At 44.4% G+C, this 23194-nt stretch overlaps 1 protein-coding gene across 4 annotated transcripts in view; it reads left to right on the top strand.

Annotated features, from left to right (window-relative positions):
* Window positions 1-23194, top strand: part of LOC128701119 (protein abrupt) — a 301933-nt gene that overhangs the window by 273008 nt on the left and 5731 nt on the right. The window lies entirely within an intron of this gene.

The raw sequence follows: 23194 nt of genomic DNA on the forward strand, positions 1-23194 counted from the left end.
CCTCAGGTAAATTGTCACACAACTCCAGGTAATTATACTGGTTTTTGGGAACTACAATGAGTTCACCAACACACTGAGCACTGAAACACCCCCAAACTATGAGAGAGTCTGGGTGTTTGGTGGTCCCACAGGTGTAGCATGAGTCTAGCGGGTCACTACCTCTGGGCTGGTACACATGTCACCCACGGTTACAGGTGACGGTGAAGGTTGCTTCATCACTCCGAAGTACTTCAGACCACTGTTGAGGATTCCAGTGAAGACATTTCTTTGTATAATCCAGTCTATGCTTCTTTTGTGGCTTGGAGAGGATTGGTTTCTTAACCTGGCGGTGACTACTGTAGCCCAGTTCTGACACACGTCTGTTAACAGTTCTTACAGACAGCTCTGAGAGAACATGTGGGTTCTTTTCTTTCAATTGTCTAGCAGTTATCTTAGGTATACTCTATAACTGCTTCTTTAATTAACACAGTTAAGATGCAGATGTCTTCTTCGAGGGGCCAAACCGAGGTTTGGCAGACGGTAACTCGACACCGCCACCAGCCTGGAAATGCTGCACCCAGTTCCTCACTGAACGCACACCAACATTCTCCACTATTTCTTTCGTTTGGTGCCGAGCTTTGTGAAGCCCTATGATCTGAGCTATAATTTCAGGTGTTAAAGACTTCCTTTTACCCATAATCAAACATGTATAGCCCCAAAACCAAAGGGAACACGACAGCCACGTGAGCACTGAGGAGTCACTGTGGAGTGTGGCGGCAGGCCGTGACGTCATGCTAACGACTGCTACTCGGCATAATGCACTGACGACAAAGGACCCTCCCTGTATGGTAGGCCTTTGATTTTCGTCAAGGCATTGTGCCGGGGCTCTCACCCGGCATAATGCCGTGACTAGCACTGTAAGAAGTTGATGTTGGGCAAGTAGAAGAGAATAATGGTTAGGGAGTAACGCAGTAGAGGGGGAATGCTCCCTCGTTGGCTACCTTACTAATCTTTATTCTCCACGTTATTAACCCTTCAAGGGAGGTTTCTTGATGGTGGTGAGGGGCTCTTGATCTAGGGAATTGGATCTGTGCTCCAGTTCCCTGAATTGAGCTTGAATACCTTCCTTCCCCCCCCCCGCCACATGCGCTGTATAATCCTACTGGTTTAGCGCTCCCCCATGATTATAAAAATAAATCCACGTTACTAATCTTTATTCCCTTCCACTGCCTCCTCATCATCATCATAAATCTCTCCATTTTCCCCCCACTTCAGGCGTCCTCTTGCCGCCACTGACTTCTCTAACTCGTACGTTTATATTCTTGTCAAGTAGTTTTACTCAAGTTTATAAGTTTATCTCGTAATTGCTACTGACAAACTCCTGATAAAGAGTACATTTAGTGAGGCAGCTACCAGGACTCTTGAACTGCTCTCTAACACCACCAGCGAGGCAGCTACCAGGACTCTTGAACTGCTCTCTAACACCACCAGCGAGGCAGCTACCAGGACTCTTGAACTGCTCTCTAACACCACCAGCGAGGCAGCTACCAGGACTCTTGAACTGCTTTCTAACACCACCAGCGAGGCAGCTACCAGGACTCTTGAACTGCTCTCTAACACCACCAGCGAGGCAGCTACCAGGACTCTTGAACTGCTCTCTAACACCACCAGCGAGGCAGCTACCAGGACTCTTGAACTGCTCTCTAACACCACCAGCGAGGCAGCTACCAGGACTCTTGAACTGCTTTCTAACACCACCAGCGAGGCAGCTACCAGGACTCTTGAACTGCTCTCTAACACCACCAGCGAGGCAGCTACCAGGACTCTTGAACTGCTTTCTAACACCACCAGCGAGGCAGCTACCAGGACTCTTGAACTGCTCTCTAACACCACCAGCGAGGCAGCTACCAGGACTCTTGAACTGCTCTCTAACACCACCAGCGAGGCAGCTACCAGGACTCTTGAACTGCTCTCTAACACCACCAGCGAGGCGGCTACCAGGACTCTTGAACTGCTCTCTAACACCACCAGCGAGGCAGCTACCAGGACTCTTGAACTGCTCTCTAACACCACCAGCGAGGCAGCTACCAGGACTCTTGAACTGCTCTCTAACACCACCAGCGAGGCAGCTACCAGGACTCTTGAACTGCTCTCTAACACCACCAGCGATGCAGCTTCCAGGACTCTTGAACTGCTCTCTAACACCACCAGCGAGGCAGCTACCAGGACCCCTGAACTGTTCTCTAACACCACCAGTGAGGCAGCTACCAGGACCTCTGAACTGTTCTCTAACAACACCAGTGAGGCAGCTACCAGGACCCCTGAACTGTTCTCTAACACCACCAGCGAGGCAGCTACCAGGACCCATGAACTGCTCTCTAACACCACCAGCGAGGCAGCTACCAGGACCCCTGAACTGTTCTCTAACACCACCAGTGAGGCAGCTACCAGGACCCCTGAACTGTTCTCTAACACCACCAGCGAGGCAGCTACCAGGACCCCTGAACTGTTCTCTAACACCACCAGCGAGGCAGCTACCAGGACCCCTGAACTGTTCTCTAACACTACCAGTGAGGCAGCTACCAGGACTCCTGAACTGTTCTCTAACACCACCAGCGAGGCAGCTACCAGGACCCCTGAACTGTTCTCTAACACCACCAGTGAGGCAGCTACCAGGACTCCTGAACTGTTCTCTAACACCACCAGCGAGGCAGCTACCAGGACCCCTGAACTGTTCTCTAACACCACCAGTGAGGCAGCTACCAGGACTCCTGAACTGTTCTCTAACACCACCAGCGAGGCAGCTACCAGGACCCCTGAACTTTTCTCTAACACCACCAGTGAGGCATCTACCAGGACCCCTGAACTGTTCTCTAACACCACCAGTGAGGCAGCTACCAGGACCCCTGAACTGTTCTCTAACACCACCAGTGAGGCAGCTACCAGGACCCCTGAACTGTTCTCTAACACCACCAGTGAGGCAGCTACCAGGACTCCTGAACTGTTCTCTAACACCACCAGCGAGGCAGCTACCAGGACTCTTGAACTGCTCTCTAACACCACCAGCGAGGCAGCTACCAGGACTCTTGAACTGCTCTCTAACACCACCAGCGAGGCAGCTACCAGGACCCCTGAACTGCTCTCTAACACCACCATAACTTCTGTTTAAAGAAATATTGCTCATTTAACTTGATATATAATGGAAAATTTAAGTTAAAGAAATCACCAACCTGACCTTTCCTTATTTTAGCGCTTTTGTGAGTTGTTTGCTGATAATAATAATAATAATAATAATAATAATAATAATAATAATAATAATAATAATAATAATAGTGTTTCTAAATGGATGTAAAGTGTTTGTAAAGTAATTCTGATCTTTAGTTACGAGCTAAACTAGCTAACTGAGTTAGTGTTTGACACCTGTGACACATCTAAGGGAACCTTCTTCGAGGAGTTTCTTGATGCTGATAGTCTCTTGATTTAATAAAGTGAAGCTACCCTCCCATTCCTTGGATCAAACCTGATTGTCTCCCATTCCCCAGGCGCTGTATGACCCCTGTGGGTGTAGTGCTTCCCAAGTATATTTACTATAGCAGCTGGACTGAACAGTGAATCAGGTTAGGTTAGGTAAGATTTGTCAGGAAACATGACAAAGTGTTTCCTGACGCGGATCTTAGTCACATGACAACTCGCAGCTGGAGCCTTTGGTCATCTGACCGAGGCCTTCCACTGGCTTGCCTCTCCACCCCTTAAAGTGTTAAGATTATCAGCTAAGTATATATTGAATTAGAAATACACGTTGACGTGTTTTTTTTTTTTTTTTAGGATTGCCTACATATAACTTCCATACGAGAATTAACTTTTGTTTCAATATTCATACTGGAGAAGTATACGTCTAGTAATACTCATACACCGTTATACCCTGGTATGCTATACCCAGTGAGGACAAATATTAAATTATAATCGTACTAATACATATATGGTTGATACTGAGGAACACGTAAAGTAACGATGATTGGAGTGAATGTGAGATCTATCACTGTTCTGTTTCACGACCCATACCTGTGCATACATCACTAGGGTTAACGTAGTCCTTGCTGCCAGTGTTTGGCCTGCAGGTAGTACTAGTTACTTGTGTATGGTCTACAGGCAGTGCTCGTTCTGTATGGTCTACAGGCAGTACTGGTTGTGTATGGTCTACAGGCAGCACTGGATGTGTATAATCTACATGCAGTGCTGGTTGTGTATGGTCTACCGGCAGTGCTGGTTGTGTATGGTTGTTTGTGTATGGTCTTCAGATAGTGATGAAGTCTTAGACACATGGGCATCATGTGGGTATCTTTATTGTAGACGTTTCCCCATCCAGTGGCTTTATCAATACAAATTCAAGGACCTAATTGGAAGACAGTAGAACTATGTGCAAAAGATGAGTCGATCAGTCCCTCAGACTTAGAGTTGATGAAAAGCATCGCAGTCGTGAAGAGTCTGAAGCAAAGTGGCGCCTATATAATGGTGTCAGGTGGTCAGGGACGTGCAGCAGACGAAGACATTGTCACTGGTAGGCGGGGTATCTAAGTAGAAGTAGGTCATACCCGAGGGACGAGCCAGTACTACTGGGTAGTACTGGCTGTTGCAGGTAGTACTGGCTGCTGCAGGTAGTACTGGCTGCTGCAAGTGGTACTGGCTGTTGCAGGTGGTACTGGCTGATGCAGGTAGTACTGGCTGTTTGTGTATTGTCTACAGGGAGATCTGATTGCCAGTGTGTGGCCGAAGATCCGAGACTCAACTAAACTAGCCTTTAAGTCAAGATTTATGTTGAAAGATGTAGGCCAAGCAGCCACGTCCTAATGAGCATTTCCTCTGCATCGTGCACATCTACGACTTCCATTAGACTTTTCAATAAACAGCACCTAAAAGTACACTAGCAGCAAAAGTCTTTTAGAGAAGACTTATGTTATGGCAGCCTTTGGTAGGTAGGTATAATGTTTGTCAGGAAACAGGACAAATGTTTCCTGACGCGGGTCTTAGTCATATGATGACCCACAATTGGAGCTTTTGGTCATTGACCGAAGCCTTCCGCTGGCTTACCGGTCCACCTCTTTAAAAATCATGGTTATAATTATAATATTTTTAATGGCAGCCTTTGCCTCATCACCCTTTTCATTACTCAGGCCGTCAGCATGTTCCAGGAACCTACATATACCCACGTCTTGGTGCTGAGAGTGGATGTAACATTTGTAATTTTCACGAATTTAGTGAGCCTTTGAGATAGAGTTGTTACAGTGTCAGGTACAGTGTTCTCATCCTCTAACTTCCAAGACTTTCGTTTATCATTACAGAATGCGTTGTCCAATCCGCCTCGAATTGTCCAGCTTGACGAACTATTACTTGACGAAGGTTCGTGGACAAACGCAGATCTCCTCTCTTCACTTTTACATAGACCATCCCCCCAAAAAATGGCTTCCATATGATAACTAAATGGCCGCCTTTGACTGGCATCACACTTTCACCTCGTGTATTGTTTAGAAGGTTGACATTGTTATGATGTATGGATGACACTTTGACACTTTTAGTCTCGAAATGGTATAGAATTATTTTGCATTAAATAACCGGAGTATGTCTCCACCTTGATGCCGGTGAGGGACTCTTGATCCAAGCAACTGAACTTATCTTCCCCTTCCTTGGATCAGATCTAAGTGTCTCCCATTCCCAGCAGTTATAGAACCCCTACGGGTTTAGCACCTCTGCCAGATTAATATAAAACTTTTGTGAATGGCATCTCTGTTATATCTGATACATCTTATTAAATGGGTGAAGCATTTGTTGGGTTTAGGCTACGTAGGTGCAGTTGTTTTGAAAATCTGTAGAATGCATCGTCTGGTCGCCTTCAAACTTTTATTGCTGATGTGTTCTTCCTCAAACGAAGTTTATTCTTGATTTCAGGTTGTGTAAGTGTTAATGTGTCACTGTTATTAAACAAATAACTGAAGAATGTCTCTCCTGGTCAGAAATAAGTCACAGTGTTTGACTGTATTTGGTTATCTTAAGTTCAGTTTACATCATGTAATTTTTATGTACCCATAACGTCTGTATGTCCTGAAGACCATTGTAAACGTTTTTAATGTTATATACCCAGTGCCCAAATAACTATTACTTACCCACTTGCTTGCTTGCTTGCTTACTTATTCCTTCAGTGCTGGTCTTAGAAATACTGCCTTTAATATAATAGTTTCTAAGTGTCTCACAGAGTTGGCTTAAACACTTCAGTGCTGATAACTTGATAATGCTTCTTCTGAGAGGCTTCAAACTTAATGTGCTGGCGTATTTTAGAATGTTGGTCTCTATGTGATAACAAGAGAATGCCTCTTCAGTTTAGCTTCAACGCTCGTGTTTCTTAGTGAAAGTTTTGAATTCATTTACAGCTGTGGATGTCCTATTTAGCCATTTTATTGAAGAATTTGTGACAACTTGTGAATGTCTCTTCCGAGTATCTTCAGTGCTAACATTTAACATAAGAAATTTACGACACACTCTGCATAATTGCTATCGCATGCATTGAGGTACAGGGGACCCGAGTTATGCCAGTACTTCGATACCTTTCATGGATGTGATGAATGGTTTGAAAAACCGACAAGTTGAAGATTGAGACACTTATGCAGCATATGGGAATCTTTATTCAGGAAACGTTTCGCCACACAGTGGCTTCTTCAGTCCAATACAAAGAGGAAGGCGTAAGGAGAGGAGGAGAATGAGGTAATCAGTCCCTCAACCTGGAGTCGATGTGTTCAGTCCATTACATCCAGTACATTCTACAAGATTGATGGACTGAACACATCGACTCCAGGTTGAGGGACTGATTACCTCATTCTCCTCCTCTCCTTACGCCTTCCTCTTTGTATTGGACTGAAGAAGCCACTGTGTGGCGAAACGTTTCCTGAATAAAGATTCCCATATGCTGCATAAGTGTCTCAATCTTCACCTTTCATGGATCATGCGCCAAAAGCCTGGTTGACCAGGCAAACACCAGACGAACCTGGTCTATGGCTGGGCTCCAGGAATAGAAAAACTCTCGCGACTCATCAAAGGTATGTCCGAAATACACCTAGTTTACATAGTATTCGTTACGCAAGCAATCTGTAAGTGTCCAGCTCCAGCGTCTACAAAGCCGCACTTTCCACTATAGATCAGGAAAAGCAGGAAGATAAACAGACTTGGAATGCACACATCCCAGCCATAGTCCAGGAGGATGGTCCGTATCAGATGTATATCAGTGGTATTCAGTACCGACAAGATGGAGAATTAGACACATGTGCAGCATCTGGGTATCTTTACTTGTAGACGTTTCTCCGTGTAGTGGTTTTATCCATAAAATACATCGACATATGAAGACTGTAGAAATATATACAGCAGATGGTGAGAGATAAGGTTATCAGTCCCTCAGCCTAGGAGCAAGTGTTGAGCACCGTAGTCCATGTGTTGTATTGGTAAAGAAACTGGATGGCGAAACGTCTACAAGTAAAGATACTCAGATGTTGTACATGTTTTTAATTTTTCCTCATCAGATGATGAGAGAGTAGAAAGAGCCATGAAAACAGCTAGCTGAAAACCAAGAACCTTCAAAACAAGCCATGACATACCAGTAATGGTACTCTTTAAAGCACTGGAATATTGTTGTACACCAACAATCAGTTTAACCCTTAAACTGTCCAAGGGTTAAGGCAGAGAGATTTTGTGATCTTCAAAATGTACAGTGAACTTCCACTGTTCGTATCAATTTAAACACCTACACTACTGGAAATGCATCAGGTTCCTCGAATTGTACTCCCTGGAGTGCGGGAAAAAATATATTTAATATTTTTCATCTGGAAAACGCTGGAGGAACCAGCTCCATCTCCAGGTAATATCTGAACACTGGAATTACTCCTTATGAGAGTAGGAGGCACCATAGACGCTGAGAAATACGGCCATTGAAAAATAAATCTAAAATAATTACACTTAGGGATAACATACAGTTAACCCGCACATAGGAGGAAACTTGTGACGACGTTTTGCTCCGAGTTGCACCATTAACCAGTCACACGGATAATAAATATGAGGTTGCAAGTTTTCGCTACCTTCCCTTCAGGTGTACACCTAGTAAGAGGAATTACAAACTGACATCTGAAACACTATAAAGGGACCGCTTATGTCCCGTCCCCAGAAAATACTCTGTTAGCTGGGCTGTGATGAAGCTGATGTATGTGCAGTGAGCACCAACAGCCTGACTGATCGCAGGAATCGTCAGCAGGTAGGTAGTATCCTACCGGTGATAGCAGTCTCTCTCTAGTCTCCAGCTAGTGATGTTAGTGTTAATGTTGTATCACTACCGAATTAATGGTTCAGTGTAGTAGACCTTACATTAGGTAAGATTTGTCAGGAAATAGGACAAGTGTTTCCTAACGCAGGGCTTAGTTATATGATAACCCGCAGCAGGGGCTTTTGGTCATCTGACCGAGGCCTTCCGCTGGCTTACCCCTCCACCCCTTTAAAAATTACGATTGCGATTACAACAGTCGAGCTGTTTTTGACGGACCTTAATGTAACAGAAGTGAAGACTCGCGTTGTTGAACCTTTTTTGTGGACATTTCGCTGTGTGTAGAATTTCGCTACGTCATAACTTAATAAACCTCTACACACAGTAAAACATTGTCTCCATGAGAGATTGTTGTTGTTTGTGTGTTCATGGTGTTGTTAGTGTGTTCATGGTGTTGTTAGTGTGTTCATGGTGCTGTTAGTGTGTTCATGGTGTTGTTAGTGTGTTCAAGGTGTTGTTAGTGTGTTCATGGTGTTGTTAGTGTGTTCATGGTGTTGTTAGTGTGTTCATGGTGTTGTTAGTGTGTTCATGGTGTTGTTAGTGTGTTCATGGTGTTGTTAGTGTGTTCAAGGTGTTGTTAGTGTGTTCATGGTGTTGTTAGTGTGTTCATGGTGTTGTTAGTGTGTTCATGGTGTTGTTAGTGTGTTCATGGTGTTGTTAGTGTGTTCATGGTGTTGTTAGTGTGTTCATGGTGTTGTTAGTGTGTTCATGGTGTTGTTTGTGTGTTCATGGTGTTGTTTGTGTGTTCATGGTGTTGTTAGTGTGTTCATGGTGTTGTTAGTGTGTTCATGGTGTTGTTAGTGTGTTCATGGTGTTTGTTTGTGTGTTCAAGGTGTTGTTAGTGTGTTCATGGTGTTGTTAGTGTGTTCATGGTGTTGTTTGTGTGTTCATGGTGTTGTTAGTGTGTTCATGGTGTTGTTAGTGTGTTCATGGTGTTTGTTTGTGTGTTCAAGGTGTTGTTAGTGTGTTCATGGTGTTGTTAGTGTGTTCATGGTGTTGTTTGTGTGTTCATGGTGTTGTTAGTGTGTTCATGGTGTTGTTAGTGTGTTCATGGTGTTTGTTTGTGTGTTCAAGGTGTTGTTAGTGTGTTCATGGTGTTGTTAGTGTGTTCATGGTGTTGTTTGTGTGTTCAAGGTGTTGTTAGTGTGTTCATGGTGTTGTTTGTGTGTTCAAGGTGTTGTTAGTGTGTTCATGGTGTTGTTTGTGTGTTCAAGGTGTTGTTTGTGTGTTCAAGGTGTTGTTAGTGTGTTCAAGGTGTTGTTAGTGTGTTCATGGTGTTGTTTGTGTGTTCAAGATGTTGTTAGTGTGTTCATGGTGTTGTGTGTGTGTCCGTGATGTTGTTAATGTGTTCATGGTGTTGTGTGTGTGTCCGTGATGTTGTTAATGTGTTCATGGTGTTGTGTGTGTGTGTCCGTGATGTTGTTAGTGTGTTTATGGTGTTGTGTGTGTGTCCGTGATGTTGTTAGTGTGTTTATGGTGTTGTGTGTGTGTCCGTGATGTTAGTGTGTTTATGGTGTTGTGTGTGTGTCCGTGATGTTGTTAGTGTGTTCATGGTGTTGTTTGTGTGTTCAGGGTGTTGTTAGTGTGTTCATGGTGTTGTTTGTGTGTTCATGGTGTTGTGTGTGTGTCCATGATGTTGTTTGTATGTTCATGGTGTTGTTTGTGTGTCCATGGTGCTGTTTGTGTGTTCATGGTGTTGTGTGTGTGTCCATGATGTTGTTTGTGTGTCCATGGTGTTGTTTGTGTGTTCATAGTGTTGTTGGTGTGTCCATGGTGTTGTTTGTATGTTCATGGTGTTGTTAGTGTGTCCATGGTGTTGTTAGTGTGTCCATGGTGTTGTTAGTGTGTCCATGGTGTTGTTTGTGTGTCCATGGTGTTGTTAGTGTGTCCATGGTGTTGTTAGTGTGTCCATGGTGTTGTTAGTGTGTCCATGGTGTTGTGGGTCGTACTAGCACTTTAGTGAACCACTGTCTAAATTAGTGATGCTACTTTAGTAATGATTGTCTCTCGGTGTTTATGATAGTTTACCCTTGTAGTGATCCATGGTCCTACTAGTGATAGTAGTGTAGTACAGACTCATATTTATAAGTTAGTATCCCACTGGGAATGTAGTATCCCACTGGGAATGTAGTATCCCACTGGGAATTTAGTATCCCACTGGGAATGTAGTATCCCACTGGGGATGTTAATATCCCACTGGGGATGTCACTAATTGTCTGCCTGTGAACTATATTTTGATTGCAATTGAGGGGTTGAGCTGCAGCTCCTAGGTTCGTTTATCTGGTAAGCTTAATTACTCACTGGTTGATCTACCAGTGGTTGATATACTGGTTGACTCACTGGTTGACACACTGGTTAACACACTGGTTGACTCACTGGTTGACACACTGGTTGACTCACTGGTTGACACACTGGTTGACTCCCTGGTTGACACACTGGTTAACACACTGGTTGACTCACTGGTTGACTCACTGGTTGACACACTGGTTAACACACTGGTTGACTCACTGGTTGACACACTGGTTGACTCACTGGTTGACACACTGGTTGACTCACTGGTTGACACACTGGTTGACTCATTGGTTGACACTGGTTGACTCACTGGTTGACACTGGTTGACTCACTGGTTGACACACTGGTTGACTCACTGGTTGACTCACTGGTTGACACACTGGTTAACACACTGGTTGACTCACTGGTTGACACACTGGTTAACACACTGGTTGACTCACTGGTTGACACACTGGTTGACTCACTGGTTGACACACTGGTTGACACTGGTTGACTCACTGGTTGACACACTGGTTGACTCACTGGTTGACACACTGGTTGACTCACTGGTTGACTCACTGGTTGACTCACTGGTTGACACACTGGTTGACTCACTGGTTAACACTGGTTGACACACTGGTTGACACTGGTTGACTCACTGGTTGACACACTGGTTGACTCACTGCTTGGCACACTGGTTGACACACTGGTTGACTCACTGGTTGACTCACTGGTTGACTCACTGGTTGACACTGGTTGACTCACTGGTTGACACACTGGTTGACACACTGGTTAACACTGGTTTACACACTGGTTGACACTGGGTGACACATTGGTTGACACACTGGTTAACACATTGGTTAACACACTGGTTGGCACACTGGTTGACACACTGGTTGACTCACTGGAACACACTGGTTAACACACTGGTTGACATACTGGTTGACACACTGGTTAACACACTGGTTCACACACTGGTTCACACACTGGTTGAAACACTGGTTGACACACTGGTTAACACACTGGTTCACACATTGGTTGACACACTGGTTGACACACTGGAACACACTGGTTAACACACTGGTTGACATACTGGTTGACACACTGGTTAACACACTGGTTCACACACTGGTTCACACACTGGTTGAAACACTGGTTGACACACTGGTTAACACACTGGTTCACACATTGGTTGACACACTGGTTAACACACTGGTTAACACACTGGTTGACACAGTGGTTTACACACTGGTTGACTCACTGGTTGACAGACTGGTTAACACACTGGTTGACACAGTGGTTTACACACTGGTCGACTCACTGGTTGACTCACTGGTTGACACACTGGTTGACACACTGGTTGACACACTGGTTGACACAGTGGTTTACACACTGGTTGACTCACTGGTTGACACACTGGTTGACACACTGGTTGACTCACTGGTTGACACACTGGTTGACTCACTGGTTGACTCACTGGTTGACACACTGGTTGACTCACTGGTTGACACACTGGTTGACTCACTGGTTGACACACTGGTTGACACACTGGTTGACTCACTGGTTGACACACTGGTTGACACACTGGTTGACTCACTGGTTGACTCACTGGTTGACACACTGGTTGACTCACTGGTTAACACACTGGTTGACTCACTGGTTGACACACTGGTTGACTCACTGGTTGACACACTGGTTGACACACTGGTTGACACACTGGTTGACTCACTGGTTGACACACTGGCTGACTCACTGGTTAACACACTGGTTGACACACTGGTTGACACACTGGTTAACACACTGGTTGACACACTGATGATGAAACTCACGGAAATTTTATTTTCGCACTTATGTACATCAAACTGAAGGCTGATTTCTGTTACTTTTTTATCTGTCAGATTTTAACTGCCTCACTGACATACTTCAGTTTGTCCCAGGAGAGTTAAGACTCTAGAAATTAATTCAGTTCTTAAATCACGGGAAATCTTCACAAAATGTTTGGAGGTCAGGTCACTCTTGAAGGTCACGTCAAGCCTTATAGTGTGGTCACTTGAGGGGTCAGGTTGCTCTGGTATCCCTGGCACTCTTAGAGGTCAGGTCGCTGTGGTAGTCAGGTCATGCCTGGAGGTCAGGTCATGCAACATCGTGGAGACGCTAAACTCCTCCTTGGTCATTTCATTTGATCTAAGTGTTTGATGCAAGTAGTGTTACCGACATAATGTTCTCCACTTAGATGTCTGCGCAATCCTGGTAACACAGCTATTGAATGAGCACTGGTGAAGGTGTTTCCTTTATTTTTGGGGCGACCTTACGTCGGTGTGAGACGGACGGTGTGTTAAAAACTGTATTCTCCATTATTGATATTAGTATTAGTAGTAATGTTGTTGCGTGTAGGGAGGGAGAGGATGCACTTAACCTTACCTGGAAGACCAGGAAACAAAACCTGGAAGACCAGGATACAAAACCTGGAAGACCAGGAAACAAAACCTGGAAGACCAGGATACAAAACCTGGAAGACCAGGAAACAAAACCTGGAAGACCAGGATACAAAACCTGGAAGACCAGGAAACAAAACCTGGAAGACCAGGATACAAAACCTGGAAGACCAGGAAACAAAACCTGGAAGACCAGGATACAAAACCTGGAAGACCAGGAAACAAAACCTGGAAGACCAGGAAACAAAACCTGGAAGACCAGGAAACAAAATCTGGAAGATCAGGAAACAAAACCTGGAAGACCAGGATACAAAACCTGGAAGACCAGGAAACAAAACCTGGAAAACCAGGAAACAAAACCTGGAAGACCAGGAAACAAAACCTGGAAGACCAGAAACAAAACCTGGAAGACCAGGAAACAAAACCTGGAAAACCAGGAAACAAAACCTGGAAAACCAGGAAACAAAACCTGGAAGACCAGGAAACAAAACCTGGATGACCAGGAAACACTACCTGGAAGACCAAATAAGATTTCTACACAGTAAACATCAGTTTTATGTGTGCAACGCTAAAACGTCAATTCACGCAAGAAAAATGAGTTTTTAGTTACTTTCCCTCGTTGACCGCACTTAGTACATAAAACACTCAATATGCGACCTCTGTTAGATCATAGGTAATGTGTAGTGTACTGGTAGGTAGGTGTGTACCGTGTAGCATGAGAATGTTTGTATGTGTTGAATGAGAGGAGGCGTGGTAGCATTGTTAATGCAGAGCATGTCTTAATTTTAAATGGCTTTTTTTGCTTCACAATTCAGTCTTATTACGGCTACAGAAAAAAAAATTGCTTTTTAAATGTAGTTATCAGGGAGTGGAGAGGGGAAGGAGATGTCATATTATTTGCAGTGGAGAGGGAGAAGCTAGAGGTCACCTAGCAGTAGGTGTGAAAGAGGTTGCGTTATGCACCCTGTGACGGCTGCTTCCTGGCTGAGTTTGACCTTGTCAAATGCCTTGGTAAAAACAACGAATGATAATAATTAAATTGCGTGCAGTAATGGGAATTATGTTTTTAATTTTACTTTCCATGGTGGGAGAACAAGTTAAACTCATATTATCAGAGGATGATAGTGTTAGGAGGAGCAGCCTGTAAGCAGCTGTTATAAGGGCACATAACACTTTCACCCTACCAGAACCTTGCGCACCTACCTGAAGGATACCTGAAGGATATGTGCTAAGGTCCTGCCCACGCTTCACGTGACATGACCTCTCCTCTCCACCACACCAGAAGGCATACCGCATTTAAAGACTAGTTTTTTTTAGACTGTTTTTCTGAGGAAGAGTGGTCTAAAACAATGGTGTGTTGGGCATCACATTCCCCATGACTCACTAGTTGACTTGATGCTCCAGTCACTAGGGTAATAGGGAAGCCCTAAACCCTCAAATGTCATGCCCCGCCTGGAGAATGGCGGATAATCAGGTCTGATCCAACGAAGGGAGGGTAGCTTCAATTCCTTGGATCAAAAGTGCGTCATTAAAGGAGCCCTGGTAGGAACCGAGGTCTTTATTGATCTGTTTACCAATGACAAAGATGTGTTTCTCCTCCGTCTTGGCCTGTGAAGGGAGCTTCCCTGATGGTGGTGAGGGGTCTCGTCCTCCGATAATACCTGACTGCCTCTCGTTTCCCCTGGAGCTACATGACCCCTACGGGTTTAGCGCTTCCCTTAGATATAATAATAATAATAATAATAATAATAATAATAATAATAATACATTTTGGTCATTGTGTAACTGTTCAATGTTGTACTGTATATATCGTTTGCTTGCATCCCCCCCCCTTCACATACACACATAATGAACACAGGACAGTTGCCAGAGATCTGGAAGACAGTGAATGTAGTACCTATATTCAAGGAGGCAGGCAGGAAACGTTAACTACAGGCCAGTTTCTCTGACATACATAGTCCTACAAGCTAATGGAGAATGGTAGAGCACGTGGAAAGTAATGGTTTCATAAAGGATAACCAGCACCGGTTCAGAGATGGTAAATCCTGTCTTACTAACCTGTTGGAATTCTGTGACAGAGTAACGGTAGAGAGAGTTGGGTTAATTGCATTTTTTTTAGACTGCAATGAGGTATTTGATACAGTACCCAACATGAGACGGGGGTACAAAGTTGAGGTGCAGGCAGGAATAACAGGGAGCGTACTCCGGTGGATCCAAGAGTGATGTCTTGGAAGAAATGTCAGAATGGGGAAGTGTAACAGGCTGAGTGCCACGGGGATCGGTATTAGGGTCAGTACTGTTTCTGGTTTATGTGAATATTCCAGGTGAGAGAAGTGTCCCTATTTACTAATGATGTAAAACATATGAGAAGATTAAAAATAAACGAGGACAGGCAAAGGTTGCAAATGGAGCTGGCAAACTCCACCAAGATTGACCATATAACTGGCTGCTTAAATTCATCCCCAGCAAGGTCATGAAGATCGGGGGAGGGGGCAGAAGACCGGGCAGGGTGAACAGTCTCGGGGTTCAGAGGTTGCAGACGTAGCTCAGAGAGAAAGACCAAGGGGTGAGCATAGTGCCTAGCATTTCGCCAGAGGCTCACATCAATCGAATAAACTCTGCGACCAATTACCGCCTGACAAATCTAAGCGTGACCTTTATGAATCTCGACAAGGAATCTTTCCGGGCACTGTATACAATATATGTCAAGCCTGTTTTGGAGTACACAGCACTCAGTATGGAACCCACACCTGTGAAAGCATGTTAAAAAACTGAAGAAAGTTCAGAAATACGCAACAAGGCTTATTGCTGAGTTAAGAGATGCGAACTGAGTAGAGGCTGAAGGATAGAAGAACCGAGGAAGATATGATAACAAAATACAAAATACTCGGAGGAACTAATAGTGTAGCCGGGGACAGGCTGTTAGAGAGGCGAGAAACAGGAACTCGAGTACACAGTTAAAGACACACATGACGTACGAGGATGTCAGGAAGTATTTCTTCAATCTCAGGGTGGTCAGGAAGTGGAAAGATCTTGGTAAAGTGGTGGATGCAGGCTCTGTTCATAGCTTTAAAGCAGGTACGATAAGGCCCACGAGGCTAGGAGTGAATCTGGCATGGGACAAGTTGAGAGGTTGGACCAGGAGCTGGGACTTGGCCCCTGCAGCCCCATATAGGTGAGTACACACACACACACATGAGCTGTGACTCGGGGCCAGGAGCTGTGACTCGACCCCTGCAACCAGGGATCACAACAGTGTCACGATCACAATTGCAAAGAAAATAATAGGATGAATAATGAGAACATTCAAGACAAAAGATACCAAGCCAGCGATGATCCTTTTCAAATCACTTGTTCTCTCTAGGCTGGAATATTGCTGTACGTTAATTAACATCTCCGTTCAAAGCAGGTGAAATTGCAGATCTAGAAAGTGTACAAAGAACCTTTACTGCATATATAAGTTCCATCAAGCACCTCAACTACTGGGAACACTTGGAAGCACTTGTACTCACTGGAACGCAGGCGAGAGATGTACATCATAATCTACACTTGAAAAATCCTAGAAGGAATGGTCACGAATCTGCACGCAGAAATCACTCCCTACGAAAGTAAAAGATTAGGCAGGCGGTGCAAAATACCCCCAATGAAAAATGAAAATAGGGGCGCCATTGGTACACTAAGAGAAAACACCATAAGTGTCCGAGGCCCAAGACGGTTCAACAGCCTCCCACCATGCATAAGGGGAATTACCAATAGGCCACTGGCTGCCTTCAAGAGGAAGCTGAACAGATGCTTAAAGTTGGTGCCGGATCAGCCGGGTTGTGATTCGTACGTTTGACTACGTGCGGCCAGCAGTAACAGCCTCGTTGATCAGGCCCTGATCCACCGGAAGGCCTGGTCGTGGACCGGGTCACGGGGGCTTTGATCCCCGGAATGCCCTCCAGGTAGGCCCTCCATGTAAACCACATATAGGTGAGTACACATACACATGCACACACATCCAGCCTCGGAAGTCTGTAGGTCAGATTTCTAAAATACTGTATGTATTTTTCATGAAGCTGTAAATTAGACTGCTCTGTGTGTGTGTGTGTGTGTGTGTGTGTTAGTTGTGTGTGTGTGTGTTAGTTGTGTGTGTGTGTGTGTGTGTGTGTGTGTGTGTGTGTTAGAGAGAGAGAGAGAGAGAGATCAGTCAGTGTTGTGTACCAGCCACTGCTCTTCCTACACCTGGTATGTCTGTATATGTGAGAGGGAGAGAGGTCAACCAGTGTCGTGTGTACCAGTTGCTGCACCTCCCAGCCTCACTCTTCATTATCTACTAAACCCCATAGTGTTGATCAGTGTTCTAAAAAAATGATTTTGTGATATACTTTAAAGTTCCGGTACGTGTTTGTATAAATGTTATCTGTATACATGCTCAAACACATGTGTATGCATGTGAATATATATATATATATATATATATATATATATATATATATATATATATATATATATATATATATATATATATATATATATATATATATATATATATATGCAAAACAACCACTATAAAAGAGTAGCGAAATTCCAAGCGCTTTCGTGACTACTCACATTGTCAAGGAACTATGAACTTTTCATTTGAGTAGTCACGAAAGCGCTTGGAATTTCACTACTCTTTCACAGTGGTTGTTTTGCATATTTTAAAATCACCTGTTTACTGTGATCTTATTGCATATATATAATATATATATAATATATATATTATATATATATATATATATATATATATATATATATATATATATATATATATATATATATATATATATATATATATTATTTACCAAAGTGCGGCATTCCAGGATTCGACCCTACGAACCTTGTACCACCTTCAGAGACAGCACAATGTACGCATCACCTTACCACTGCGCCACCAATGTAGGATCGGTGGCGCAGAGGTAAGGTGATGCCTACACTGTGCTGTCTCTGGAGGCGGTACAAAGTTCGTAAGGTCGAATCCTGGCCTGCCGCAGTTTGGTAAATGAATGATTTAAAATCACTTGTTTCGTGATTTCATTACCATATATATATATATATATATATATATATATATATATATATATATATATATATATATATATATATATATTTAATAAATTGAACATTTTTAATCAAATTACAAATGCTATTAATGGAAGACTCCCTACCTGTTAATAATTACGGGTGTGATCGCCGCTGGGGGCGATCACACCCTCAGAGTTCTCTTCGTCTAGATTGAAGGCGAAGACACACCAGTGTCACTGTGGCTTCCATTACCTGATATTAGTAAACTTTTCATTGACTTGGGCATGAATTATCGTTGTACAATTTTGTTTATATATATATATATATATATATATATATATATATATATATATATATATATATATATATATATATATATATATATATATATATATATATATATATATATATATCATATGCTGGTGCATTGGTAGAGTGCTTCGGAAGACTAGGCTCATTAAAACAATGTTTTAATTTGTAAATGGTTTTGCTTTTTCCAGTTGCATTTCGGACGTTACGTGTTTTGAACGTGTAATCCTTTGGTTGAGGTATAAGGGGTGGTGGTGGTGGTGGTGGTGGTGGTGGTGTGAGGGTAGTGATGGTGGTGGTGGTGGTGGTGGGCGGGGCGGGGGGAAGAGCCTGCGGTGTGGATACACGCAGTCTGTGGGCGGCCTACAGGCCATCTGCAGGCCAGGGCGTAAGAGCTGTTCTCTCTTTTTGCAGAGCGCAAGATCGTCGCGGGTTGGGAGCCGCACCCGAGTCACTGTACATGTGAGTCGTGCCGCAGCTGCGGCTTTTGTGGCAAAGCGTTTTCCACTGTTGGGAGTCGCAAGCGGCACGAACGCGACAAACACGTGGACCCCGGGTCGTTACCGTGTGAGGTGTGTGGCAAGTGGTGCAAGAACCGCGGGGCACTGATCAAGCACAAGAGCATGTTGCATCGACCTCTGCTGCCCACCGACATCCGCTACGACACCCACCCTGCCCTCCTCCTGGCGGCCCACTCTGCTGCCCACCACCACTCCTTCTCCACCCACCATACCACGCCCCTGCCGCCCACCACGCCCGTGACCAGCACCACCACGTCTCCGCTGCCACCCATCTCCGTGACAGCCATCGGAGAGAGCAGTGAGGGAGAGAGTGCCCTGGGTGCCGTGGGGGGAGACATACAGCGAGCGTATCAACAGTTCATGTGACGGGGCGCGGGGCGCGGTGGAGCGGGGCCAGGGATGGGCGGGGGTGATGGGTGGTGTTGGCACCACAACATGGGTGACGGGGACGGGTGTAGGGAAGTAGCCTTGCCCTGTAGTGGAGTGTTAGTGTGTGTGTAGCAGGCAGTGGCATCACTCACGGGCGTCTCTCATCTTACAGGCCGCGAGGACCCAGAATGTGAGGCCCCCATGGGTCTGCCCGCACCGCCCACCCAGGGCCATCATACCCCCCCCTTGGGGGCCTTCGCGGGGGGATTTCCCTGGCCGCCCCCTCCTGGGCAGCAGCATACTGGGGGGCCAGGTGCCGCACCCCCAGACAACCAGTGCATGTTCTGTTTCAAGTCATTCTCGAATCGTGGTTCCATGACCCGACACCTGCGGGACCAGCACCTGCAGCCGGGTGCAACAGTCACCTGCGACATCTGTGGAAAGGTGTGTAAAAATCGCAATTGTCTGATCACACACCGGTCAGTGGCTCACTCTGATCGGCGACGGCCCCGAGGTCCACCCCCCCAGCAGCAGGCCTGGGCTGCCCCAGACAAAACCTTGATGGACATGCTGCACCAACAACACCATCAGCTGCAACAGGAAGTGCCCACTGATCAGGCGTGAGTGTGGCGGGGAAGGTAGCCCCGCCTCCGTAGCTGTAGTACAGACTTGGTGTAGACTCCCACATGCTTACATACTGCCAGTTTAGAAGCGCTTGGGACCCACGTGGTGGCCAAAGTTGTGCTAGTCTTGGATTGTTGCCTCCGTAGCGCGACACAGGTTCCTTATGCACACTGTAACAGAGCATTCCAGATCCAGAGTAGTTATATTTTGTATACCCAGAATGCTTGTAGTAGTGAACCTTTGTAAGACATTGCTTTAAGTGCCAGATCTCATTCTTTGTAGTCTGTGATGTTACTATGGTATGTATACTTTAAATAAATAAGATATTCCTAACGCTCTTTTATTTACACCATGAATGCCTCTTTTACCAGAATTTACATAATCTTATGTAACATCAATAATATATATATATATATATATATATATATATACATACATACATACATACATATGGTGTGTGTGTGTGTTAAAAGTTGGAGTGCAGGTGTAGTCAACACAGGAGAGTTACCGTGATAAATGTTCTCTATAAAGGAAATGAGTTCAAGAAAGAGGATAAATAAAATGTCATTCATCATACTTTTAGCATTTTTATATTATTTTTATTAATGGTTCAAACTTTTACATTTCATAATACATACGACTTATATATAGAAGTATATAGAACACAATAGCTCATATTTCACGATACACCGGCATATAATATAATACAGCAGTATTAATTGTCAAGTGTATACAAGCACACATTATAGAGAATTACAATTGGAAAAAAAGTTGTATACTGCTTAATTAGTCAACAAGCCTGGCGTCATTTCCCTTAAAACCGGTCACAGGCATGTCCCAGGCAAATGTATGTTTTATAACGAAAACCTGGCAAGCGTTTCAATTATTGCAGAGTGATCACGCTTGCATGCGTGGCTCCTGATCCTTCAGGACGTCAGGGAAATATCCCAATGAGTTCTTTATATAACTGAGTAAGGAGCAAGTGCAAGGCTGTCAACATGACAACCAGAGCAACCCCCTATATCCAGTGTGAAGTATTTTATATTCAGACGTCACAGGATACCTTTGATATACCTTGGATGAGTGTGTGTGTGTGTGAGAGAGAGAGAGAGAGAGAGAGAGAGAATGCGTGCGAGAAGAAGCTTGTTCGTGGCAATAAAAAGAGCTATGCTGGTGTGTGCGTGTTAAGAAGGGGTGTGCGTGGGTATATATTTTGGATCTTATACATGTGTGCATTTTGTATGTATGCGTGTGTATTTACACAGTGTAGGTGTTTGTGTACACATGTATATGTACGTATGAGCTGTTTCAGTATTGTTCGTGCGTGTGTTTTACATATGTGACTGTCTATTGCGTATACGTCAGTTTGGTCTTTGTATATACCTAGGTGTATGTTTTGTGTATGTCTTTGTGTGAAGGTTTTTGTATGTGTGTGTCTTTGTGTGAAGGTTTTTATTTTTTGTATATGTGTATGTGCCTGTGTTTTGCGTATGTACCTGTATTTAATATATGTATTTGTGTGTTTTTATGTACCTGGGGTTGTTTTGTTTGTGCGTGTATTTTGTGTGTATGTTTTTGTATGTGTGTGTGTTTAGCGTGACTGTGTGTTTATCTTAACCCTTGTGTTCTGGTGTGTGAGCGTGTGTGCACATTTTTTTTTTTTCATAATTCCTCTATTATATATCACCATGCTAATGGTAGTGTTTAACTAAGACATTATGTGGAGTTGAACCCGGGTCTACCAGATGACATCTCCCCCAACACCTCTACACTTGTAACCGGGTGAACCCTGCTGGAAGAGAGTGCAGAAGAACATAAGAATGGAGGATCACTACATTAGGCCTTCTCACTTGAACCTCCATTATGCCTTATGCTAAATGTCCCACTTCGTAAAAAAAAAATTAAAATATTAGCCTTCATGACGCAGAGGTATGGATAGCCACCTGGCGGACGCCGGTTCGATCTCCCATGATTATTTGTATGCACAGTTACATGAGCTGCATGACCCGTAGGGGTTTAGCGCTTGTTTTTAATATAATAATAATAATGTTACACGATTTTAAAATCTCTATCTAAATAATTCTAACCAATTTCATGTTAGGGGCATTGTTGTGAAGTAAAGGGACCTTCAGTAAATTATTTTACTAGAGAATTCATATCAAATATTGTGTATATACGGAAGTTATGAAGTGAAGAATATTCTCATGAGTTCGTCACAATGTTGGCAATAGTAAGAGGAACTTTCATGTTTATGTGTTGCGTGATCAGTAGGTTTATGGCCAGTAACGGGTGTAGAGGTTGAGGTGTTGAATGTGAGGCAGATTCCGATAGCATTATCCTCTGAGGGTTTAATTTTTTATCTCTGTGCATGATGATGATGATGATGATGAGGTTCTTATGCCGTAGCCTAGCTCCCTACCCCTCCCTCCTCCATGGTTGGCGGTTCCTGGCCTGGTTGCTGCTGCTGCTGCTTGCTAGAGTCTCACGCTGTGAGGCCGCCATCCGCCCTTACGCCGTGTCTCTTGCAGGTGGCGGTGTTTGCGGTGGCGACAGTGGTTGTGGCGGGGACGCCGTCTGGTACCCACGGGTGGTGCTGCGGCCCAAGACCTACTTATGCCCCTTCTGTGATAAGTGCTTCACCAACCGGCAGAGTCGCTCCCGTCACGTACATCAGAAGCACGCGGCGGGGCTGGCGGGGACCTGCTCTGTGTGCGGCCATGTCTACACCAACCTTCAGACTCGCTGTGCTCACACCCGCGTCCACTCACGCAAGATAAAACCATAGCCTCCCATGCTGTCCATACTAACTCTTTATCAGTCACTGAAGGCAGAACCTTCCCTCTTTGCATAACTGGCCGCAGGGCACGGCGTTAGGGAGGTGACATGACAGTTGGGAGGCTGTCAGTGCGACGGTTAGATAAAGTACCGTTCACTAAAGCCTATCTGCAACACATTGACAATAAAAGTGACCACTGACTTTACAAAGACAATTTCCTCTCGGGTTGTGGTAGAAGAGCGCCCCCATGTGTTTCTTGTAGATGTGGAGGCGAGGCCTGGCCTCACCTCATGTCTCTAGTTCCCTCATCAGTCTCAAGTAACTTGTTATAAGGCCTGCCTAACACTCATTTCTAAAGCTTTAGAGCATAAGGTAGGACGCTGAGGATTCTCACCAAGCGTAGATCAGTGCCAATTCATTTTAATTGCTACCTACAAAACTTTATAGTGATAACACTCATTTCATGTAAGTTTTTTTTTTTTTGTAAATATGTTTTGCCCCATCTAATGTG

The sequence above is a fragment of the Cherax quadricarinatus genome, chromosome 73 (assembly GCF_038502225.1).
Source record: "Cherax quadricarinatus isolate ZL_2023a chromosome 73, ASM3850222v1, whole genome shotgun sequence".
Classification (NCBI taxonomy): Eukaryota; Metazoa; Arthropoda; class Malacostraca; order Decapoda; family Parastacidae; genus Cherax; species Cherax quadricarinatus.